Source organism: Nicotiana tabacum, chromosome 9 (genome assembly GCF_000715075.1).
Source record: "Nicotiana tabacum cultivar K326 chromosome 9, ASM71507v2, whole genome shotgun sequence".
Taxonomy (NCBI): Eukaryota; Viridiplantae; Streptophyta; class Magnoliopsida; order Solanales; family Solanaceae; genus Nicotiana; species Nicotiana tabacum.
In genome coordinates, this window is record NC_134088.1 from 42227054 (window position 1) to 42254894 (window position 27841).

Sequence of the window (27841 nt, forward strand, 5' to 3'; positions counted from 1 at the left end):
GCCTCTAAGTACAACTGAAGAGTAATATGGGAACGCCGGCAACAAGGCCCCGGCTATACCTCAACCACAAAGTACATGAGAAACAAACTATACATGACCCCGAAATGAAGTGGGGCTCACCAAATCAACTGAAAGGAGTGTACTGCTATCACTGATCAATGCCACCTGCTATAGAACCACCTGCATCCATTAAAGATGCAGCGCCCCCGACAAAAGGGACTTTAGTACTGTCGAATAGCACTTGTATGTATAGCTAGAAATCCTCTTTCAAAATAGAATGCCCATATGATCTATACGTGGAACACATAATATAATGTAATTAAAACAACCTGTACAAACAAGGACAACAAAAGGGGCACCTATTGTCTGCATTAATAATGTGTCTCATTAGACCGTCCTTTGTGTTCACATATCATATTATACACTTATGCATTTCATAGACCGTCCACAGTGTTTATTCATACCGTACATCTATACCTTTTATACACAATGCACTTATGCATTTCATAGACCGTCCACAGGATTTCATATCACAATGGATTTCATAACACAATGTACCTATGCATTTCATAGACCGTCCACAGGATTTCATAACACAATGTACCTATGCGTTCATAGACCGTCCACAGGATTTCATAACACAATGTGCCTATGCATTCATAGACCGTCCACAGGATTTCATAACACAATGTACCTATGCATTCATAGACTGTCCACAGGATTTCATATCATAATGTACCTATGTGTTCATAGACTGTCCACAAGATTTCATAACACAATGTACCTGTGCGTTCATAGACCGTCCATAGGATTTCATATCATAATGTACCTATGCGTTCATAGACCGTCCACAGGATTTCATAACATAATGTACCTATGCGTTCATAGACCGTCCATAGGGTTTCATAACACAATATACCTATGCGTTTCAAAGACCGTCCATAGGGTTTCATAACACATTGGAAACAAAAGTACAAATACGTACATCTCATAACCTTTCACATCACATATCACCTAATCCGTACTTTTAACCAATTACAACATTATTACTTCATTGGCTCTCTTGGCCATACATATGATTCTTTATTCATGGCGCAGTGGCCGTATTTTATATTCCACACTTTCATTTCTTCCCTTTCATAGATCATCATCATAATTATCAACAAGTAGAATATTCCGGAAATCACAACTTTAAGTTCATTAGTAATGAAGGCTTTAAACATAATCAATTTTTTTCCAATAAATGGAGTAAAATGATTGGCAATCGAAGCGCAAATTATAATCATACACAATTTCCACTCACGAATGTGTAACAATGCAAAGCACATTGAAAATTACTTACAAAGCATAACATTAGCTAAAACAGCCACATATGGGCATCACTTGAGTTCATAAACTTTTAGCCGATTATATTGTCGAAGTCAATTTTGGAATAGTTGAGTCAAAGTTTATTTCATAACCTTTCTCACATTATTTCATTACATCGGCACCATTGGCCACAAGTATACCTTTCACTATTGGCACGTTGGCCATACTTTATATTCCCAATTCACTGATTTCACTTCCAACCATCTTTATAGGTTATCAACAATAAGACATTCCCAATCAAGACTTTAGGTACACATATGAGCAATTAAGAGTCTTAAGAATATTGAGATTTTCTCACACAATTTGGCATACTAGCTTTCATTTGAAATACGATTCAAAGCCACAACATTTTAATACGCAACCCATACTTTGAAACTCACGGTAACATTATGGAATTCAATTCCAAGAGAGAAAGTTTAGCCAACATACCTCAATTGAGCTTTCCTTAAATTACTACAACATTCCGGAAATTCTAGCAACCCCAATCTATTTGAGACATAACAAAATTGAACCATAATTAGGAAGATATTCATGGTCTCAGTTCATTTGACCATTTTATCAAACACTAGGTGTGCAAATTTAACCACAAGGTTCTTCTACAAGATTTTCTTCACTCCACAACCTAATCCTTACTTATTTAAGTTCAACAATCTTCCCACAATTCTTATTGGTACATTCATGTATAAATAATACTCTAATACCCATGAATCATACTCCTAATCAACCATTTTCTACCCAAAATCGAAATTGAAAACTAGGGTATGGAACCTTACCTCTTAAATGAAGAACTTGTGGGTTTCCCTTGTTAATATTCCAAGATTTGAGCAAGACTTGATGAATAATTAGCCTAGGGTTTTCTCTCTCTCTCTCTCTAAAACACTCTCTCTTCTCTCTAAAACATCAGAATATTTGCTCAAAAATGACCCTTTGCGTGTATTTAATGAAATAGAGTCGGGTTTTAAAAACCCAAAAATGAAGCTCCGGAACAGGTTATGCGGTCGTATATGCGACCGCATAACGGTTATGCGGACCGCATATCGTTCGCATAATTGGTGTCCAAAATGACCAAAAAATCTACCTGAGTCTGCGGTCACTATACCGTCTGCATAGTACACCGCATAACAGTTATGCGGTTGTATAGTCGACCGCATAATTGCTTCCAACAGACCCAAATAACTGCGTCACTCTGCGGCCATTATGCGGTCCGCGAAGTGATTCTGCGGTCGCATAACGGACCACAGAAATGCACAGTTCCGCCAAAAAATATTTTTTACTTTCCAGTGCATTGTTCAACCCAAAAGGTCCGAACCGCGCCGAGCATGCTCGCTGTGAAGAATTTCTATAATCCTTAAACACATAAGCTTAGTCCGGCACCATGAAACATTATTTTCTTTGCAAAATTTTTCCGGGGTGTTACACCATGGATCTAGCGGTTCCCTTGACACTACACCAGATACTAAAATCCCCAGCACTTGGTGCAGTCAAAATAGTCTATGGTGAATAACCGACTACAAAGGAAATGTTCACGGTCTAGGAGGTGATACTGGCATCTACTATCTCTATACCGAAGGATCCGAACCAGATAGTCAAAAAACGGGGCCAAATAGCAATCATCGATACCGTCCTCGACAGATTCGGACAAACAAAGGGAATTTGAGGATTATGATTATGGGGTTCCCAGATCCTTTATAGCCCCTGATAATTCAGACGCCACTAAATCGACGGTCGAAGAGCTGGAACAAGTCATATTGCGAGAACGCTTGCCCGATCAAAAGGTATACCTGAGCATGGGGTTAAGCTCCGACGTCAAGGAAAAACGCATTCAATTTCTTTTAACTAACAAAGATTGTTTCGCTTTGTCCCACCTTGACATGACTAAGATCCTGCCGGAGATAACCACTCACAAGCTAAGCCTGGACCCAAAGTTTCACCCAGTCAAACAGAAGAGGACACCCCAGTCCGAGATCAAGCATGCTTTCAACAAGGATGAGGTATCTAAACTTCATAAAATAGGGTCTATTCGGGAGGTTAAATACCCCGATTAGTTAGCAAACGTAGTGGTAGTCCCTAAAAAGGAATAAATTAAGAATGTGTAGACTACAAAGATTTGAATAAGGCATGTCCCAAAGACTCCTTTCCTTTGTCCAACATCGACCGTATGATCGATGCCACAGCCGGACACGAGATCCTCAGTTTTCCCGACGCCTATTTCGGGTACAACCAAATACGGATGGACCCGGGTGATCAGGAAAAAACTTCCTTCATCACTAAATACGGCACATACTGTTATAACATAATGCCGTTTGGATTAAAAAATGCTGGTGCTATATACTAACGCCTAGTAAATGGGATGTTCGAGGAACAAATAGTAAAATCAATGGAAGTTTATATTGATGACATTTTACTTAAGTCCCTGCGAGCAGATGACCATTTAAAACATTTGCAGGAAACCTTCAGCATACTGAAGCGATACAATATGAAGCTGAACCCGAAAAAATGTGCGCTTGGGGTTGGGTCGGGTAAGTTCCTCGGATTCATGGTATCCAATCGAGGAATTGAGATAAATCCAGATAAGATCAAAGCCATCAAAGATATCACAGTCGTGAACAACGTGAAGGCCATGCAAAGGTTAACCGGGCACATACCCGTCCTGGGACAATTTATTTTGAGGTCATCCAACAAGAGTCACCGATTCTTTGAACTATTGAAGAAGAAGAATAACTTCTCGTGGACCCTGGAATGCCAATGAGCTTTGGAGGAACTCAAGAGGTACTTATCGAGCCCACCACTGCTTCACACACTAAAGAAAGATGAACAATTGTACTTGAACTTGGCGGTCTTGGAGATAGCGGTAAGTGGAGTCCTAGTTTGGGAAGAGAAAGGTGCGCAATTTCTAATTTATTATGTTAGCAGAACCTTAGGTGAGGCCGAAATTAGGTACCCTCACCTAGAAAAGTTGGCGCTTGCTTTGCTAAGCGCCTCTAGGAAGCTAAAACCGTACTTCCAGTGTCACCCCATATGTGTCGTACTACTTACCCGTTGAGAAACGTTATGCATAAGCCCGAACTCTCAGGCCAGTTGGCCAGTTGGGCTGTAGAAATAAGTGGATACGATATTGAGTACCGACCTCGGACCGCCATCAAGTCTCAAATTCTGGCAGACTTTGTGGCCGATTTTACGCCGGCCCTAATACCCGAGGTCGAAAGAGAGCTATTAGTTAACTCAGGAACTTCCTCGGGAATCTGGAACCTCTTTACGGATGGTGGCACCTCAAACGCAAAAGGGTCCGGACTTGGCATCGTACTAAAGCCGCCAACATGTAATATAATTAGACAATCTATTAGGCCTGTGAAATTGACTAACTACGAGGCCGAATATGAGGCCATGATTGCGGGCCTAGAACTAGCCAAAAGCTTGGGGGTAAAGGTGATCGAAGCCAAGTGCGACTCCCTCCTCGTTGTAAATCAAGTAAATGGAACACTCGAGGTTAGAGAAGAACGAATGCAAAGATACTTGGACAAGTTACAGGTGACATTACATAGGTTCAAAGAATGGACTCTGCAACATGTACCTCCGAATCAAAACAGTGAGGTCGATGCCCTCGCTAACTTAGGGCCATCGGTCAAAGATGACAAGTTCAACTCGAGAGAAGTCGTACAGCTTATGAGATCGGTGGTAGAAGAAGACCACGCCGAGATTAACTCAACGAGCCTAACTTGGCACTAGAAGAATAAGTACGTGGAATATCTCAGGACCGATAAACTGCCCTGGGATCCAAAAGAATCGAGGGCCCTGCGTACAAAGGCATCCATATTTAGCATGTCCGAAGACGAAACTCCGTTTAGAAAAATATTCGATGGCTCACTTGCAATATGTCTAGGGTCGGGGGATATTGAGTACGGTTTGAGGGAAATCCACGAAGGTACCTTTGGAAATCACTCGGGCACTGAATCGCTAGTCCGAAAAATAGTCAGAGATGATTACTACTGGATCTATATGGAAAAAGATGCAAAAAGGTTCGTTCTAAAATGTGATGAATGCCAAAGACACGCTCCGATGATTCATCAACCCGGCGAGCTGCTACATTCGGTTTTGTTGCCATGGTCATTCATGAAATGGGGAATGGACATCGTTGGGCCCCTTCCATGGGCACCCGGTAAGGCTCAATTTATGTTGTTTATGACTGACTATTGTTCTAAATAGGTGGGAGCCTAGGCGTACGATAATGTCAAGGAGAAGGAACTCATCGATTTCATTTGGGACCGCATCATATGCCGATTCGGAATGCCGGCCGAGATTGTATGCGATAAAGGAAAACAGTTTTGTCGACAATAAAGTAACCAAATTCCTTGAAGACCACAAGATCAAAAGGATCTTATCAACACCCTATCACCCTAGTTAGAATAGACAAGCAGAATCTACTTACAAAACTATACTCCAAGACCTAAAAACGAAGTTAACCGATGCCAAAGGGAGATGGAAGGAAATACTACCCGAAGTCTTATGGGCATACCGTACGACCTCGAAGTCCAGTACCGGGGCTACCCCATTTTCTTTAGTTTATGGTGCCGAAGCTCTAATTCTGGTTGAATTCCGAGAACTAAGTATCAGATTCCGATACGTAACGAAGGAATCAAACGACGAGGCTATGAGTACGAGCCTGGAGCTATTAGATGAAAGGCGCAAAGCCGCCCTTGTCCTATTGACCGCCCAAAAATAGTGAATTGAAAGGTATTACAACCGAAGGACCAACCTTCGATACTTCAATAACGGGGACTTTGTACTAAGGAAGGTCACACTGAACACCCGAAACCTGAACGAAGGAAAATTGGGGCAAAACTCGGAAGGACCGTACCAAATTATCGAGATCACCGGAAAAGGATCCTACAAACTCGTAACAATAAACTGCGAGCAACTACCGAACAACTGGAATATAACTCACTTGAAGCGATATTACTGCTAAGGTACAATCCCGTTCTTTCTTTTATTTACATTTTAAACTAACGTTTGTAGGTAACCAACAAGGGATGATACGAGATTTTAGGTCTGAAAGCACGCGTTGCACTCTTTTTTCCTTGAACTGGTTTTGTCCCAAATGCATTTTTCGGCAAGGTTTTTAACGAGGCAACCAGTAAATCATGCTAACTTAGAGTTGAAGATCGGATACGAGCCAGTGATGATGATCACAGCATCACTCAAGGCCTCTCTTCGATCAACCCCGAACATTATGGGGTATCACCCTCAAATATTGACTTTAGCATGGAAAAAGACTTCAAGATTGAAGGGTCTCGATCGATAGAATTCATTGTAAGGGCCAAACGCTCAAATGAACCATTCCCACATCGACTGCTCATACCCTGGCACAAAGTTTGTATACATGTGTAACTATTATGCATAAAAACAAAAAGAAGTCTCTTCCTTGCGCATAAACATCTTGTCCTTTAAAGCTTTTCTTGCATTTCTCGAAGAATTTACTACATACGTCCCCTAAAGGTATCTAGCCCAAGGGACACCTTAATCCGAGTTCGAACAATCACTCTCACTCGGGACTGCTGCCCGAAAATAAACTCGGACGGTCGGAGCTATCAGACCTCGGGGGCATAAGATTATTTGGCATTGCACGAACTAAAAGGCTACGACCATTCCCGAATAACAAAACCCGATGGCACAAAGCTTATTTGACAATGCGCGAATTAAAAGGCTACGGTCGTGTCGGGATAACGAAACCCGAGGGCGAAAAGCTTATTTGGTATTGCCCAAATTCGAAAAGACTACTATTATATTAAAAAGGTTCGGAGACGTCCGAAGCCCATACCAAAAGGTACCTTCGGTAAAATTACAATCTAAGAAATTATAAGTACTTTGGGAAAAAACATTCAGGTCATACTGAAAATTCCTGCATCGTCTTAAGAATAATCAAAGGCAAGGCTTGTTCAAAACCTCGAACAGAACCTAACTATTTAATGCTAAGGCATTTTAATCTTTGCAAAATATAAAGAGAAAGGAAAAACCCAAAGAATTATCAAAAAACTTGTATTATATATATAATCTTTACAAAGGCACAACAAGCCTTGACAAAAAGTACAAAATGCAAAGATAAAAAAAAGGTCAAACAGAAGCCACTTAATCTTTGTCGGGAGCCGCATCATCACCTTCGGGGTCTTCGCCACCTTCGGACTCACCCAAATCTTCAGACCCCTCGGAATCTTCCTCCTCGGGATAAGCCGGCTTCCTGACCTTGGCTTCGAATACCTTGGCATTCTCGATTTCAGCCAACAAGTCAAAACTCCGGGCATGAACTCCCTCAAGGGCCTCCCTTCGAGATTGCCATTTTGTATGCTCCACCATATTTCTCACTTGGTCCTGAGCCGCCTAGGCATCGGCCTTGTGCTAGGCCACCTTCTCATATGACTCGGCATTGACCATGGCGATCTCTGACTTGGCCGCCTCAAGCTCCTTGGCCAGATTTTCTTGACCGGAGACCGTCGAGCTCAGCTGAGACTGGAGCTCCTCGACCTTTTTGGCCTGCACCAAGGCCTTTTCCTTTGCAGACTGGAGCTGGACCTCAGCCAAAGCCAATTATGCCTGGGCAGTCTCCTTTTTCGAGGCCAAGCAGTCCATGTTTCTTTTCCATTACTCGACCTCAGCTTTCACCGTGTCCACCTCCTCCTGGAGCTGCTTGATATAGGCAAGTTTTTTTGAATCTGCGGGTTTGGACCGTTAGTCATTGTGTCTGACTCATTGTCACTAACTTTGAACACTCTTCTTACCTGCTCGACCAGGGCGGCATGCTCCTTCCGAACCGCTTCTAGCTCGGCCTGGAGTTTCTCACTGACAAGCTTATAAGCATCCCTCTTCTCAGTGAGCTCTCGAGTTTCGGCCTCATGATGGTTTAACTCTTCTCGATATAGGAGAAAAGTCTCGTGATGAAGCACTGAGGCCTCCAAGAACAAAGAAAAGAGTTACGATTGTTTGCAAATTAACCTAAGTACGTAATAAAGAGGCGTTCAAAATTACCCGATTTAACGCCTGTTGTGCTTTGTTGAAAAGATAGGTTGCTTCCACCTCGTCCATCTTAGCTTTATCGTCTTTGATCACCAGGCACCGAAGATAACTGGAAACCCCTACAGGGGCAGAGAGAATCCATGGATCCTCCGAAATAGACATGATAATCGACAGCTTCTGGTCAGGATCTGCACTCGGAGCTGGGAACCGATTTACTAGTCTCAAACTTATAGAAGGCCCGCTGGCTCCCGAAGACGGTCTCTTCTTTGGTACCGGTAAGTCACCCAACCCAGTGACGTCCTCTGAGGCGGTAGAATCTAAGCCATCAAAGAAGTTGTTAAAGTCTGCTACCCCTTGGGGCCCTTCGCCGAGGTGACCTTTCAGCGTTTGGCCTCGTTGATCATAGAGTCGGTAAACAAAGGTAACTTAGAGAGATCTATCACTCTAAGTACATCCTTCGGGACATTGTCCTCTACCCGAGAAACACCGGTTGCGACCTCCTTATCATCCTCCCTAACTTGAGGCAAAACGACATCGCCACTCTCTGGTTCCGAGGCCTCGGCCACTGCCTCTCTACCGGCCCCCCTAGTTCTGGGTAATTCAGTGCTGCCCCTCTCCAATTCAGGGCACTCGCGTCCCTTGAACTGCAGTCGCACACGGGCCACTTGTTCAGAAGCTTCTTCTTCTTAGCCTGATGGGAGCTCTCGGGCGCTGGTACTTTCGTTGGATTTGCGCACCACCCTCCTCCTCGATTTCTTCTTCTCAAAGCTCGAAGAACTCGGAGCTCGTTTTCTTTTCTTCTCTTTACCTGCCTCAAAGCAGATGGTTCGAGGAGGATATCTTCATCGCCAGATGGGGGCCTCATTGAAACGTCTTTGGGAAGTCCTTCAAAGAAAAGGAAATGAAGTAAGGGCTCGGCAGCACGGAGGAAACATAAATGTTGTTCAGTCGAGAGCGGAATCTTACCATGAGAACGGGCCTCCTACGTGCCCTTTGAAAGTTCGCACCATGCACGCTCGGAATATTGTTTTTGGGACACGATATCCTCGACCAACTCCTTGAGTCGAGAAATTGCATCTGATATTCGAGTGACAGCTGCGCCACCACGAAAAATCGGTGAGAAGGGAAGAAAAAGAAAAGGCGATAAATGAAATCTTGAAGTGAAGGTTATACTTACGTTTCATGTTCCATTTCTCGGGAAATGGCATATCCTCAGCCGGGAATAAATCTGGGGTCTTCACTCGAATGATCCTGGCCTAACCAGCCTCGGTCCCGATCCTCGTCAATGCTCGAGAATGGAGCCTTACTAGACCGATGGACAAGTTTATTAGTCACCCTCGGTAGAGTCGGGAACTGTACAGACACATGAGATGATCGATGGTGAAAGGACACCCTTCAATATTTTTACGAATAAGCAGAGGAGAATTACTATCCTCCAGAAAGAGGGATGAATTTGACCGAGGGTCACTTCGTACCTCTTGCAGAAGGCGATGATGATCGGATCCAAGGGGCCCAACGTGAAGGGATAAGTGTAGATACTTTAAAAACCCTCCACGTGGGTAGTAATCGCTTCCTCGAGCGAAGGAACCACCACGTGCTTATCAGCCCAGTTGTAGTCTTCCTTGACCTTGGAGAGGAAGTTTTCGGTGACCGAGCATATATATCTCGAGACCGGTTCACATCGACCCGGTACCGAGAAAGTTTTCTCGGCCTTAAAATTGGCACCGGTTGGGCACCCCGTAGAAACGAACATCTTCAGAGGAGGTTCCGGTGTTGGTTCCTCAGTAGCAGTATATGAAATGTTTTCCTCTACAGCCGGTCACGAGGTAGAGGGAGTTTCTTTTTGGGGAACGGACTTTGAAGTCTTCGCCATTTCTTTGATAGGTGAAGGAAAGAGAGGAAATTTAAAGATTAAGTTTGATGGTTGGGAATAAAAAAAAATCTGAAGTTCTTGTGAAAAGATTTTAGAATAGCCAAAGATTTAATACTAGAAAAGTGTTGAAATTTCTAAGAAACAAGAGTAGAGAAGATTTGGATGTAAAAAGTTTGAATGAATGAAGAAGGGGATATTTATAGTTTCCAAATGACGGTTCAAAGCCGTAAGTGGTCGACTAGCGGCTGACGAGCATTTAATACCATGAAGATGTGACTGGCGAGACATTTCGTTCAATTTGTCGTTTCTGACGAGGAATACCGAGGAGAGATATCGGAGGCTCATATCGTTTTTTGTCAATTATTCTCCGAAAAATAAGGGGACTATCTGTGTATGGTCGAAGTCGAGCTCGACTTCAACTTGGTAGATTAGGTTTGGAACATGGCGACTACAGACTGAAGATCGACCCCGAGTCATACCGAGCTAGAACCCTAGGTCAAAAAAACTCCCATCGAGGAAAATTGAGTCTGGTATCGACCTGAGTCTCGAACGAGCTCTAGGGTAACTAACAAAAGACCGAAATATTCGCGACCGGACAGATATTACGGTGAGAATCACGGCACGTATAAGCAAGGAATCAGTAATTATCAAATCAAGAGATTTTTACCTTATTAGCAAATCAGTAATTAGCAAATCAAGACCAAATCCTATGACACACCTTATGAGCACGAACAACGTTTTACACACCAAACCTTTTCAAAATGTGTCTAAGACACACCACTTTTTCCTTCACTAATTTTTTGTTTAGAGACTGCATTCACGTGCCAATCAAAATGTGACACATGTCAAAACTCAACTGTAAATAAATATATATTCAAAAATAAACCTTAATTGATTAAACTTTTTTCAATAAAATATTATGTCACCTTCCCCTCCAAAATCTTCCCCAAGCCTCCCCTCCCCCATCAGCTTCCTCCACCACCACCGTCTACCCTCTTCTCCAAGCCCCCTTCCCATCAGCTTCCTCCTCTAAGGCTTTAATCCCTCCCCATTGTTTACTTTAAAAATACGAGCAATGGCCAGTAACAGGAATTCAACAAATACAGTCTATCTTAGAGAGGAAAACACTTAGAAATAGAAAAAATTCATAGCATTGAAGTATGTCATCTACACTTATAAAAACTTAAAATTCGATCTTAGGAGTAAATTGTTTTAACGGAGAACTAGATCCACCAAAACACTTTCAGATAAAGAAATTACAAACCTTTATTATAACTCAAGAACATCAGATTGCGTAATATTTGTTTAAACTCAAAGATTGAATCCATAAATGGCATGTCTTGGAGATCTTAATTTCTGGGTTTAACTCAAACTACTCTATTTTGTATAAAGAAGATAAAGGCTTCCATGGCTGCTACCAACAATTGGGTTTTGAGAAGTAAAAAAGAAGAGAATAGAGACGGGCTTCAATGGTGAAGGTATGGTGGTTCTTGGCAGGTGGGTGTTGGTTAGGATGGTGGAGAAATTGCGGAGAAAGGACGTTCGAAGGTGGGTGTTTGATTTAGCGAAGCATAGGCAGTGAATTAGTTTAGGAAAATGGAAAAAAATAAACAATTAAGAAAGAAATTTTTTTTTTACTGTTCACGCACCTTATTGTATTGGTAAAACATGCACTGGCCACGTCAACAAGAAAGTGTATTTTTTTTTTTCAAACCCTTCCCAAATTAGGAGGATCTATAGTGTTTCCACACTTCCCCTCCAGCGTGACTCGAACCCAGGACCTAACGGTCGTAGATGTGAAAGTGTATATTAGATACACTTTAAATAGGTTAGGTGTGTAAAAGGTTGTCCGTACTCAGAAAGTGTGTCATGGGGATTTGGTCCTAAGTTCCGGGGGCAAACTATATATTTTGCCCATTAAAAATAATGTAACACGCATCACAAAGCAATATATTATTGTTTTTAGTTCTCATTATCTTGTCATTCTGTTCCGGCATCGATAAAAGCATTTTTGACTCAAGCGTGACTAACCTTCAAGGCAAAGATTGTTCAACTTGTATGGTTTGTATTTATTTTTTTCATTGCTTATTTCAACATTAATCTGATTTCTCGTTTTGTATCAAGTTAGATCATGTATCCTTAAAACCACGTACAAATTTAATTGTAATTCAATTTTGAGGGTAAACAGTGTCATTTTATTTTGGAACAGACTAAAAAGGAAAGTATTTCATCTAATTTGAAACGGAGGAAGTAATTGTTATTGTTTAAGTGTCTAACAGGAACAAGTCCAAGTTGAAGTGTCTAAAAAGAAAATCATGACAAATTTAAGGGACCGCTTGTGACTTTGGCTAAAAGGAATCATTAAATAACTTGATCAATATTAGTCTATAGCGTGTTTATTTTTCGCTGGGAAAGTGGAGAAGAACAGGTCAGATTAAAGAAGAAGAATATGTTAGGCAATTATCTAACTACATATAATTAAGTAGGTAGCAGAATTGGGGAAGAGAAAGAATCATCGAAAATGCTGATGCTTATTTATGCAAGGTGACAACTTTATCACTGAACTGCTACTCAAATATCGTATAAAATGGTTTCTCTTTCACAAAGTAGCGGATCCAAATCCATCTCAACGTCATAACATGGTAAAATCCAAAATTAATCACTGTTAATTTTGACTATTAATTAACTGGTCTAAGAACCTTAATTTCATAGTTTAATAAATTAGTAAAACATTATCAAAATGCATGGACGACCTAGCCTTGAGTAATGTTTATTGTCTCCTTAAGATAAATTATGAGGCCCAATATGTTGAAAAAACAAATAATAATAATAATAAAATGGGGATGACATGGAAATTATGCTAAATCAGATTGCTAAAACTAGTTACACATCCTGGTTTCAAGATTTAATGCTTTTTAGCTAAAAGTAGTCACACATCCTGGTTTTAAGATTTTATGCTTTTCTGCTTGTTACTTAGGGGTTAAGTTGAAACTCTAGCTAATCTAGCTTAAACAAGTTTTTAAAAAAATTGCCTATGATGTTCGTTTTAGTTCCTAGGCTTTAAATTAGGTTATCGGAGAAAAACGTTAATATAATTTATGGATTAGGGTTACACAAGGGTTAAAGAAAATTATTTTAGAATAATATATATTCCCTCCGTTTTAATTTAGATGTGTTAGTTTGACTCAGCACGAAGTTTAAGAAAAGAAAAGGAGACTTTTGAAACTTGTGGTCTTAAAAGCTTAAGAAGTAAAAGCTTTGTGGGATCATGACATTTGTGTGGTTATAAAAGTTTTTCATTGAGGGTAAAATTGATAAAATGAAGAGTTTAAAGTTGATTTACTTCCAATGTAGAAATGTGTCATTCATTTTGGAACGCACTAATAAGAAAAATATGTCATCTAAATTGAAACAGAGAGAGTAGTAAAGATGGTTCCTGGGAATTGCAAGGAGGAGTAATGCATAATAAATTCATGAGAAATTATTAAGCATGTTATGAGGAATCCGATGATGAAGCATGAAGCAATAAATGACCCCAGAAAACACTCTTTCGAGATGATGTTAAACATTTTACAATTTTACTATCCATTACCAGTTTCAAAATTGTCGTATTCATCATATTATTTTATATGTTTATTAGTTGCTCAACTCGTTTAAAATCTCAGTGAAGTTGTATAATGCCTTCGATGTTGATAGTCATATGTCTATTTGCTGTTGAAACAATCAAAGCAGTAAAGTGTCCACATCAGTTTCCCATTTTCTTTTTGCCGATAGTGAAACAAACACTAATCTTTAAGAGCCGTGTTTTTATCAATTTCAAGAGGTAAAGAGAGTCACAAGTATGCATGATTAATATAGAGAGGTGTGTCTTGGATTTGAAGTAATGCTTAAAAATATACTCCCCGTTTCAATTTATGTGAACCTATTTTCTTTTTAGTCTGTACCAAAAAGAATGACCTTTTTCCTTATTTGGAAACAATTTACTTTTATGCAATGATTTATAACCACACAAAATATATGTGCCTCATTTTACACCACAAGTTCAAAAGTCTTCTCTCTTTTCTTAAACTCCGTGCCCAGTCAAATGGGTTCACATAAATTGAAACGGAGGGAGTAGTTGATAAAGACATGTGTACGGGTGAAAAATAGACTTGTCACTTGGGTCTATTAAATGGTAATACGTGTCAGCAAAGTTATGATAAAAATAAAAAATAATGTATAAATATGTAGAATGATATGTAAAATACCTTCGGGGCCAAATGTCACGACCCAAAATCCACTATGGGTCGCGATGGCGCCTAACGCCGCCGTCAGGCAAGCCAACGGTGCTTAATCAACTTAATTACTCATTTTATTATCTTCGAAATCATTAGTTTTAATAAGAAGGAAATTTACACTTTTAAATTCACGGGCATGTACAAAATTTGTAGTTTATAAGAAAAATAAAAGGCGATTATAATATACAGAACCGTAAGCATCAACTGGTATATCGCAAAATCCGGTGTCACAAGTGCACGCGCATTTTCTAGGGAGTACAATAATAATACAACATCTATCTAGGATGTAAATGAGACACGATAGAATAAATAGTATAATTGAGACTCCGTGGACTGCGATGAGTAGCCTGGAATGCAGCTCACCTAAAGTCTCCTCAACAGGTGCGCTTACGCGCTAAGATGATCACCAAATGAACTTATCAGATCCTGCACATTTAGTGCAGAAGTACAGCATGAGTACGTAAATCAACGCGTACCCAGTAAATATCTAGCCTAACCCCGAAGAAGTAGTGACGAGGGGTCGATATCGACAATAACAAGAGATCCAACAAGCAATATAATAAAATAATAAGCAGATGTGAAGCACACAGCCATAATAGGGTAAATCTGTAAGTTACCTAATCTTCCAAATATTTCTTTTAAAGTATGAATTTCTCAGTATTGTATTCTACCTCATCAGCTCAAATGTATCATGTATCAGAAACAAACGGATAAGAAATACCATATAAAATATCGGGCATTAGTGGAAGGATAATCTCGTTAATGTTTGGACTACCAGCGATATAACACACGATTATGCCGAGGTCGTTCGGCCCGATCCAGAATAATGTGTACACTGCCGAGGATCGAGCAGCACGAACCATAGATGCATCTATTATACTGCGAGGCGTTCGGCCCGCTCCACAAGAAAGGAAGAAAGTTATCGAATCACGAGACACGTGCTTACAATACAGTACATGGGTACAAAGTGAATATAATCTTTACCTTTTCTCAAATAACTAGTCAACAACTCAAAGTGATAAGGCTCAGCCAAGTATACATATATTTATTTCTAAATCAATTTCAATTATAAGTTCAAGTAATTAAGCGAGCATAATGAGTTCAAATAATTCAAATATTACATGATTAGGTCCTACGTCTACCCAGACAAAATCATGCTTTAGCTACATATGGACTCTCGTCACCTCGTGCGTGCGTAGCACCCACAACAAGTATCACATAGCAATTACATTACCTAGGGGGTAGTTTCCCCCACATAAGGTTAGACAGGAGACTTACCTCACTCCGAAATTCCATAACCGGCTCCAACGCCACTTTAACACTCAACTCCAAGCTAAACGTTCCGAAACTAGTCAAACAACATGCAAATCAATCAAAATATACTCCCATGCTTACAATTTAACAATTTATAACAATTCCTAACTCCGCTCGAAAAGTCAATAAAGTCAACCTTCGGGCCCACGTGCTCGAATTCCGAAATTTTTCAAATATAAACTTTACCCATAATATTACGAACTCAAATATATGATTTATTCCCAATTCCATGTCCAATTTCGTTGTAAAAATTCAAAAAAATATCAATTTCTAGGTTTTTTCTTAAAATCCCATAATTTTCATGTATTTACAAGCCCAAATTCATATATTTAACTCACAACATGTAGAAATTACTTACCCCGTGATTGGAGATGAAAATGGCGCGCCAAAATTGCTTCAAGGACGGCTCTCATGGAAGAAATGAAATGAAAATGAGCCAAACCAACGTACTTAAACAAGTCTTCTACCCAGCGATTATCGCACCTGCGGTCACTTGACCGCTTCTGCGGTTCCCTTCAGGCCTCTCCTCCTCCGCATCTGCGGGCAGGCTTTTGCACCTGCAAAAGTGCACATGCGCCCGTTCCTCTGTTTTCTTCTTAACTGCCTCCCCTTCCCCCATTTCGCTTCTGCGTCCAACAGCCCGCACCTGCGGGCTCGCAAGTGCGTTGGATTTTCTTGCGCTTGCGAATCCAGTCAACCTCACTCCCCCTCCGCTTCTGCGACCCTTTTGGCCATTTCTGCAAGCTCGCACCTGCGGCCTTTTCCACGCAGGTGCGATTGCACCACATCTCAACTGCCTCAACATTTCTTCCAAGCCCAAACTCGATCCGTTTTCAATCCGATTCGCACCAAAGGCCACTCGGACCCCGTCCAAGCATATCAACACATCCCAAAACAAGATACAGACTTAGTCAAAGCCTCAAACCACGTCAAACAATATCAAGATTACGATTTGACGAACGAAACCTTTCTTTCAAATTTTAAATATCCAAACTTCGTCGAATGCGTTCGAATCACACTAAAACTTTCCGGAATGATGCCAAAATTTACGCACCCATCATAAATCACAATACGAACCTATTCCAAGGATCGGAACCTCAAACGGAAATCGATAACACCAAAGTCTACTTCAAATCAAACTTAAGAAATTTTTAAATTTTCAAAATGTTAACTTTCCATAATAAGCGCCGAAATGCTCCAGGGCCACGCGATACTCAACCCGAACATATGCCTAAGTCCAAAATCATCATACGAATCTATTGGATCCTTCAAATCCTGATTTTGAGGTCGTTTAAATAAAAGTCAAACCTTAGTCAACTCTTCCAAGTTAAAGCTTCTAAATTTAGAATTTTCTTTTCAAATCAATTCTGAACTTCCCGAAATTAAATTCTGACTACGCGTACAAGTCATAAGAATGAAGTGAAGATACTCAAGGCCTCAAACCGCCGAACAACACGCTAGAGCTCAAAACGACCGGTCGGATCGTTACACCAAACATACTCACACCGTGCCTATTAATCTAGGAACTTAACATAAAAAGAATAGCTCCGGGTATGATAGAAGGTCATTAATAGATATGAATAAGGAAACAATCAACCAATTCTGAATTATACGGGATTTGTCATCATTATACTCTCAGTTACGAATCAATTATGTAACACATAATTAATATAATAAATGACAGTAACGGACAGGAGCTGGACACGGTCAGTTACAAATAGGATTATTATTTAAACTCCTATTCCCTACATTGTATACCCATTTGAAAATCATTCACTTATTCTCTCAATCACAATATGAAATCTCTTTGTTCTATTTCTAGTAAATCAATATTGTGCTTATACGGAAGAAAAATAAGATTTATGTTTCCTTTTATCGCCCAATATATTCCTTTTTCATTTTTATTCATTTTTCATATTATTATATTTGAAAAAGTGAATTAAATCAATTTTAGTTACTAGAAAAATTTAGTTACCTGCTTTGACCATAAAAACTATATTAAAGTTAAACGGTTTAGTTCCGCTGTCGAGATATCTAACAATCGTTCAGTTTTTTTATTTATATTTGTTTTAATTCTTTCAACAAATTATGTCTGGAATTGACCAAATTAATCAGCAGGAGAATAGACGGGGGTACACCAACTAAGAATTTGCCCATGCATTTTCCATTATACTCTTGTGAAAATTCACTAGTCATATCTCCTAATCGAAGTGTTAAGCAACGAAATATGAAACAGCCTGGTTTAAAGGATGATCTAAAACAATTCATTGCTCAACAAATTGGAGTGGCATTAAGGGCCTTTACGGGCAATGTAGCAGCTCCAATCCCAGTACTGCCACCAGTTAACACAACTACGGAGAACCCCAATTCAGGGTTTGAAAAATCTGGAAGTAGGGAACCAAATTGCTCTGGGGAAGGAGGTTAAGGTACGCTAGGTAATTCAGGTTTACAAATTTAGTTTCAACTTTGCAAAAACAACTCAAGGAGCAAAATAAACGGATAAAACAAATATCGGATGTAAGAATGGTAATCAAAGGTGTATACATGGACAAGTACAAATAACAACCATGGAAACCTAGTGCAACACAATTGCCAATACCAAAGAAATTTAAAATACCTGATATTTCGAATTATGATAGAACTTCCGATCCACGAGATAATGTGACAACATTCACCACAGGTGTCAAAGGCAATAATTTGACTAAATAAGAAATAGAATCTGTGCTGGTGAAAAGTTTTGGTGAAACCCTCACCAAAGGGGCGTTAATATGGTATTCTCTTTTACCCGAAAATTCGATTGATTTATTCATTGAACTTGCAGATGCATTTATTAAAGCATATTTTGGAGCACAAAAAGTAAAAAATAGTATGGAGGATATCTTTAAAATACAATAGGTAAGCACCAAGTTACTTAGAGAATTTATGGATCACTTCCAACGGGAGAGAACATTGTTGCCACCCGTACTTGATAACTGGGCAGCAAAACTTTTGCAAGGAATTTGAATGAAAGAAGTTTAGAAGCTATGAGAAGGATGAAGTAGAGTTTATGAGAGTTCCCACCAATCACCTGGAATGATGTCTACAATACGCACAACACGAAGCTCAGAATAGAGGAAGAAATGGTTTGAACACCCGATTCATTAGATCCATACAAGCCACAGGCGCGTTCATTAACTCGAATGACATCACCAAAAATTTATAATGCCCTTAACAGTTCCGATATGCAGTTTTGTGGATATCTTTCTCTCGGATCTTTAATTGATGGTAACATGACCTTAAGTCAATCTTTGAGAAGTATTTTTCCCTTGTAATTGGTCAAACAAATCATCTATTTGAGGTAATGGATACTTATTCTTGATATTAACCTTGTTAAGTAGTCGATAATCAATACACGTTTTCAAAGAAGCATCTTTCTTTTTTACAAGCAAAATTGGCGCACCCAAAGATGATACACTTGCTCTAATGAACCCTTTATCCATTAATTCCTTCAACTGCTCCTTCAGTTCTCTCAATTCAGATGGAGCCATTTGGTACGGGGGGAATAGATATCGATGGCGTATCTGGCTCTACATCTATCCTAAAGTTGATGACCCGATTCGATGGAATACTTAGAAGTTCATCAGGAAACTCATTGATAACTAGTATAGGCTAAATGATTGGTACCTCGACAGTTGTTGACGGCCAATTTTGACCCTCATTTTTAAAATTAATTTACTTGTACTTAATAATTTACAATAATTAAGTTTTGGAAGTATTTTCTATCGATAAATACTTATTTTACAAATTAATTAAGTATTAATTATGAAATTAATCACCCAGTATTAGTATTACTGTATATAATTACGAGTGTACTTACTATTTTAGTATTATTAAAATAATCCTTTATATATACCACATAGGATTTATAATTAATTTAACAAATTATTTCTCATTTTTAGTTAAATAGGCTACTATGTTAATAATTTAAAATTAGTGTCATAATTTAGAAAATAAATTATTTCATAAATAATTAATTTCAATAATTGGTAGTATATTTGATATTTATGATCTTACTATATTTTATTGAAAATTATTTAAGCTTAATTAATTAATTTTAAAAACTAAAAGGGTACAATTGAAATTCCTTAATTAATTACACAATGGCTATCTTTAAATTAATTCCGACCCAAATCCCAAATCCGGATATGGCCCAGTCCAAAAAAACCCTCTCTCCAAGTTGGCAATCGGCCCTAAGCGATTTAAACCAATCAAAGTACGCCACATCACCCGTCTCTATCACTCACAAAAGAAGCACAACAAATCCCAACCGTCCATCCTACCGATCAACGACCCTCGTTTATCTTTGCTTTTCTTTTAATTTTAATACCCTATTTGATTTAATCTCAACCGTTAAGATCAGAAGATCCAACAACCTCCATAATTCTTCAGTTATATTATTTAATCCCTGAATTATCAAGACAGATGATCTAAATAATCAACGGCCCAGATTCCATCTCCAAACTTTAACCCTCAGAGACCCTCCCCAATCTTCTAACCCTAAAATCATTTGCTACTCCTTCAGCCGCTCCCCTTTCCTCTTTTTCTCTCCTTTATCTCAAGCTCTCATGAACATCAATCATCAGACCTTCCATAAATTCGTGCAAAGTCATGAAATCTCTTACCAAATCGCCCTCTCCTGCTTCCCTGTCGAAGAATCCCGCTGACCTTTCCCTTTTTGTTCTTCAAATCTGAAGTACCAGACTCTAACCTTAGTATCGAGACATTGTTTCATCTTTGTTCTTTCAAATCCAAACTCAAAAAATCATCTGCTTTGTCCCTAGCCTATGAGGCCTGCGATTTGCTTTCCATTTCACTAATTGGATTCAAAAACCCCAAATTCGAAACCCTAGACTCAAAGATGAAACGTCAAGTCTCCATATTTCTCTTATGCTCGGTCAAATTGGAGCATTCATGAGCGTATCTTAGAGCCTCATTATGATTATCTGAGGTCTAGAGGTCAAATGCAGTGACCTCTGGACACTGAAGCTTTGACCGATGGGTTTTGCCTTCAACGGTCAACTTCTCTTATTTCTGGTAAAAGCCTCTCACTGATTTCCTTCTGTTTATCTGATTTTTACTCGCCTATGCTTGCATCATCTGGTAGTTGTCACTCTCCACTACCTATGCTTGAATCCGAAACCCTAAGCCATTAATGGCACAATAAATGGAGCCTTGATTTCTCTCACCTAACATCACCGAAAAACCTACAATTATACCAACCAGAGACTAACAATATTCTAAACAATCTCAAACAAACTAAGAAGCTAGGTTTTCTTTCTGATTGATCGATGTTTCCTTTTGTTTTTAAGTTTGTTCACTGCTAAAAGCTTGAAGCTTTGGTTTTCATACGGCTAAGTTAAAATCATGTTTGGTCTGCTGCCCTAGAAAAGGTCAGTGTATTTCCACCCTCTCTCTATGATAGTTTCATTCGAAGATCATGAACATATTACTGTCTTTCTGTTAATTATTTCGATGTTTGTTGTTAGTCTATAATTGTTAATTTTGGTTCGCCATGGCATGTTGTTGATCTATGATTAGCTATCATGTTTTCATCAGTATTGATGGAGTAGTCATGTGACCTTAATGTCTTCTATTGTATATCAAACATCCTATGTGATTAAGCTACTTAATAGGTCTTAATGACTTTTCATGTTTGCATAGTCTTCGGGTTCTTTTAATGATTCTGCTATGATCTTTATCCTTGCCATACTGTTTCTGCATTCTGTTGTTGAGGTTGCTGTTTGATAATCCTAACTAGAACAAACATGAAAAATTCACAGTCTAATTCTTCATCACTTAATTGAAATATGTGAAGTTTAAGTGTTTAAATGCTCTCCTTCTTTGTATAAGTATTTGTTAACAAGTAAGCATTCTTTGAGTCATCACTATGAAAGTCGTATGTCCATGCCTAACTGTTAGTTATATCTTTGAGTCTTTTTGCATGAAACATTCTCATTAAGGAAAACCTTTGTGAGCATCAGCAACTATCTTGCATGAGTTCTGTTATGATTAAGTTATCTCTCATAAATTAGGTTATAGTTATGTTGAATGTTAACTGTCTTACAAGCTGAGTATAACTACACCATGCTAAGATGTTAATCATAGTCCATACAATTGGGTTAAACTTGTTTGGTATAATATCTTCCCTGTCTTTGACCTGATTTTACAATGACTGAGACTCATCATGTTTTTGTAAGACTATGACATTAGTTGAAATATCTATATGAATGAAGGTTATGTATGTATATTTGTATATCTCTCATAATTTCATGCTTCTTTGCACTATCTTGAAACTACATACAGTCTTCTCTTTTTCCTTTTAATCTGAATTGAACCTGGTCTATGAACTTTATGACAAGCTCTTTATTGCTACTGTTGGGACATAATAGTCTGCTTATTTCATAACAAGATTAATACTCTTATAAAGGGTTGGTTTTGTCACCAATTTCAAGGTTAAGTTAGTCGGTGATCTTGTTAAGCATTCTTAGATGTTCCATTTGAATCTGCAAACATGTGATCATGTTAAAAGTTCTGATTATATTCTGGTAGCTCTAATAGCCCATATAGAAGTTCTAATTATGATTGTTTGCCTGAACCTTTCTTGATACTTTCAGAAGTTCTAAACAGTATTGTTAACCTATGTGTGCAAGACTTGAGTTAAACTAATATGTGATTAGTCTATTACGGCAAAAGCATTTGTACCCCTAAGTTGTAGTTGCTCTAAACTATGTGCTATTTATCTGTTCTTGAAGATGTATGATCCCAGTTGTTTGGTTCTTTGGCGAAAACAGTAATATGGTTCCTACCTCTATGTGTTTTTGGAAACTTGACCTTTAGACCTATTGATATGTTCCTCATTTACTCAGTATTGGAAACATAGTTATGGAAATAAAACTGTCTTAGAGTTCCTCATGTTATTCTGTTAAGATTCTATGGTAGGGAATGTTATGGTAATTGGTTTATATTGAAAGAGCCTCATTGGAATTTAAACCTATGGGGAAAAGTGAGTCGTTAGTGGTTGAGGGTATTTGGGAATAGAGTTTAACTCTAGGTTGGACTGCTCTCCCCGGCACAAGCATTGCCCTGGGCCTTGAGACCTTTAGGAACTTTGAAGTGTCAGGGGATTCAAAGGGGGCATCGACCTTGAGTGAAATTCTCGCCTTAGCTCTTAATTCATTGACACTTGTTATTCTTTTTGGGTTTAGTGTTTAATGACAATGAAAGGTGTTCAATGTGGATTATTTGCTATACATAACCACCACATTAGTATAGCCTTCTTAGTGTTTAAATACTGTTAGTTATCCTTCCTTTATTCTTTGTTTGCAGATTTCATGTATGAGCATGTATATAGTATTATCTTTCTAATGACCTTCTCTTTTTTTAACATGTATAATGGCTTAAGCCCGTTGAGTTCTTAAAGAACTCAGGCCCAAATCCAGCATTGCTATATCCTGGGAGTCCAGAATTAGTTGTCGTCCCTGTTACTACTGGGCCTGCCTCTTTGAGGCCCAAAAACCAGAGTCCTTTCGTTTCCTTTACTCCTTTATTTACTGCTTTTGCTATTCTATAGCCCTACATTGTCGTTGTCCTTTATTGTGTTCCTGTTGTTTTATCTCATATGTAAACAACAATTATATTTTAGATTGAATACTTTACTTTATGTCTTAAGTCATATAAAATAACTTAGGCAAGCCTTAAAGAACCAAGGATTAAAAGAAGCATTAGCTAGTAATTAATCCTACATTCGTCAATCATAACCCACTATGCTTTGCTAACTCTTCTTAAAGATTTTTTGAAGCCCAAAAGCCTAACAAAGGCGGCAGTCCCTCTTTCAAAAAGAAAATCGGAACTGAATCGCAAGTTTAACTTTCTAAAAGGAAATCAGCTCCTTTCGAAAACCAAGGTATTGCCACCCAAACCAAGATTTTCAAACGGTTCCTTCAAGCCAAATATTTAAAGACCAAGGTATATCTTAGGATTATTTTCATACACCTTCACTAGAGTAATATGAACTCCCATGCTTTAGGAACAAAGTGTTTTAACTTAGCTCTTCTTTTACACGTTTTCATACAAACACTACATCTTTTAAAGTTCTTTTTCATGCATATATACACTAACATTATTTTTCTAAGATTCTTCTACAAACCCAAACCTCTTTAAACTATACTCTTTCCTTATAGGCATTATGCTCTAATATAAGATAAGCCACACTCTTTAAACACTAGTTAATCACAGTATAAACAATTAGTCCTAATTCTAGTCTAAGTCCTATGGAGCTACCTCAGGTAGATTTTAAGGGGTGCCTAACACCTTACCCTTAGAAGAACAAGAACTCTTACCCATAATCTGACCGGTTAGCAGATTAATGAAGAATATGATATTTAGTAATTAAATAGGTACCCTAGTATACCTTTAAATATTAGGTGGCGACTCTCTTTCATCAAAAATAGAGAAACCACAAGTTCAATCTTGTTTTGACTCGTGCAAAATAGGGTGCAACAACAGTCGTGTTAGGTCTCATTTGCTTACACTTGATGGAGGTCTGAATCTTAATTATTCAGATCTCAAACATTAAGTGCATTTATTTTTTAAGTCTAAGTCTTAATTATTTAAATCTTAATCATTAAGTGTGTTTATGTTTTTATTTCACAACTATTTAATGGATCTGAATAGGTCTGAATGATGAAGATCTATAACAAAAACTTTATTTCATCAAGATGTTATCATCCACATACACTACTAACCATCGCTATTGCTCACTATTATCAATCACCACCATGCACCACACACCACCACCATACTCCACTACCACTACCATACTTAACCACTATCACCATCCTCAACCATAACCTCCATCACCATCATTATCGACTACCATTACCCACCACCCCATATTATCAACTACCACCACCATACCATTATCAACTAATACCACTACCATCAATCACAACCACAACTACTACCAACCCACCTCAACTACTACCACAAGCCACCTTTATCACCATCATCAACCATAGCTGCCACTGTCCCCCATCATAAACTACCACTACCTACAACCATATTCCTTAACTAAACTATCACTACCAATCGCTACTAGCTACTACCTAGAATCACTATCATCAACCAAAATCACTACCAAACACTATCTCTAGTCGGCATCCACAAGCATCACCGTTAGCCATCACCACCATTAACTACCATATTATTTTTAAAATAATATTTGTTAATAGAATATTAAATTAACTAATATTTTATCTGAATTTTTTGTTTATTAATTTTAAGAAAGATAGATTTTATACATTCAGATGTTAAAGATAAACAATCTTAATCATTTAATATTCAAATATTAATACACATCTTAATATTGATATGTGTATTCAGATTCAAAAGTTTTAACCTTAATACACATATTAATATTCAGATGTGCATTCAGATTCAGACGTCTTAATCTTTAAAAATACAAATGAAGCCTAAGTGACTCTGACTAAATGATAGAGACACCCTTTCCTGATTATTCTCTTTTCCTTAAGGCAATAAATAAACTTGCCTCGAGGCTCGACAAATTTCCCTTCCACTAATGAACCGGTTCATTGGAAAATTCAAACATGACTATCTTCGCACGACATCTAGAATGGAATAACACTTGTATAACTAATCCATTCCCATTATTATATCAAAATCAATAATTTCTTACTAAATAAGGTCTATCAGAGTCTCTCGATCCTAAAGTACTATCACACAACCTCTATAGATACGGAAGACAACAATTGAATCTCTCACTGGAGCAGACACAAAAAATGGTTCAAGTAACTGTTCTGGCTCTATCCCAAAATCCAAGGTGAAGTATGGAGTAATATAGGAAAGAGTGGATCTAAGATCCATAAGAGCATAAGAATCGAGAGCACAAATAGCGAGTATACATGTGACGACAACATCTAAAGCCTCTAAATTAGGGAGGCATAACATAGAAACGAGGATGAGTCCCTTGAGAAATAGCAGTTGTTTGTGGCGCCTTCCCTGCACTATGCCCACCACGTGCTCCATTACCCCTGTGAGGGTAGTGCAGCCGAAGTAGTATCCGTAGAAGTTGTTGGCTAAGCTCTCGAACCCTACAGCCCGTTGGGGCAAAACCTCTTCATATGGCGTATCTGACCATACCTATAATACGACCTTGGAATACCTAAAGAAGAGACAAAATGCCTAGGGTGTGAGCCAATACTACTCTAGGCCTGCTAAGTAGGCTTGCTGTCACTCTGAGCTGGTCTGTACTGACCCTCGTGTCCCAAACTAAGTGCCACTGGAGGGCTACTGAAACCATTCTACACATGGACTGGGGTGGACCAGATGGTCTCATGTTGCTGTGTCCCTTGTCCGAGATGGGCAGTACACTGAATGTACCAAAAGTATGGGCCTCCTTGTTCTGCTCCCTACCGGCCCTCTTCTCCTTCTGAATCCTCTCAAGATCCAAAGCTAAGTCCACAAAGTCTACAAAGGTAGTATTTCTCCTCCCACTAGCTGTATCATTACTAATGCCTAGAATCAAACCACGAGCAAAACGATCATTCTTGTTATCTTCAGTGGGGATGAGGTGATAAGCATAGCAAGACAACTTCTCAACCTTAATGTTATACTCAGTACAAGAATAATATCTTGCCTCAAAGTCTCAAACAGTACCTCAAGAGCGGCTCTCACTCTTGGCGGCAACCAATTCTTAATGAACATCTTCTTGAACTCATCCTAACTCATTAGAGGTTAATCCTCCAGGCGGCTCTTCTCTACCCTTTTAAACCAGAAGTCAGTAATGTCTTTCAACTGATATGCCACCACCTGGCATCTCCACGATCCTTCACTCATAGTAGAGTTCTAGCTTTCTCAACTTCCTCTAAGAATCTGTACCAGTGAACACTGGTGGCTCAAGCCTCATAAATTTCATAGCCAACTATACCATGTCCTCAATCATTGATGCTCTCATCCTTCCTTGTTGGAGTGCTTGAATACCTACTTGGAGATTCTACAGTATCTATATAGCTATAAGGTCAGCGAAAGTATCCATGGCATTCGAATATTAGTTAAGGTCTTCTCCAAGCGATTTGGCTCTGGAGGTGAAGCAAGTGCCTCACCAACTTCTCATCAAGCTCTTGAACCATCCTTGGATCCATGAGAACTGCCACAGTTTGTGCTCATGCAGGTTTTAGAGGTCGGCCCCTAGGCCTAGCCTCTCTCAAAGATGCATCTGATATAGGAGCAGCTTCTCGATTCCTATTACTGCCACGTTTGTTCCCTATATTTGTGAATCGAGATAGTGCATGAGTTGGGAAGTTTTCTTAGTCTCAAGCTCTATTTCACGATTCCAAAACAATAAGAATGGATGAAATATTCTTATAATATCCATCTAGCCTTCCCGATATAGGTGTATTGCACAACACACCAATAAGGATAAATTTATTGACACAATTCTAGACTTTCTAGGACTCGAATTAGAACCTAAGGCTCTGATACTAAGTTTATCATGCCCCAAATTTATGTTACTGACACCGAGTACCTTATCTGACTTGGATGAATTAACCCATACAATATTACATATACATATGACTAATATATGCATGCGGAAACCTTTCTAGAGTACCATTATTTTGATAAATAAAATAAAGCATGAACATGATCCGTGAAATAACCTTTTCATTTAACTAGATGACCATAAAGATAAATAGTTTTATTCATGCGTGCCATATAAGTAACCACATAATTACAACATAAAATAAATACTATATTTAACTATGGAATCTCTATATCACGGAATAAAATAGACAGCCGAGATAAGTCCCAATGAAAGAAAATTGAAGAGTAATAACACTCCACGAGTACAAGTGTGGAGCCTCACAAAAATTCACTGCATAAGAGGTGGAGCTATCCTATCCACAAGGCTCGTGCCGCTCAGGTACAGTCCATGAAAACATAAATAGAA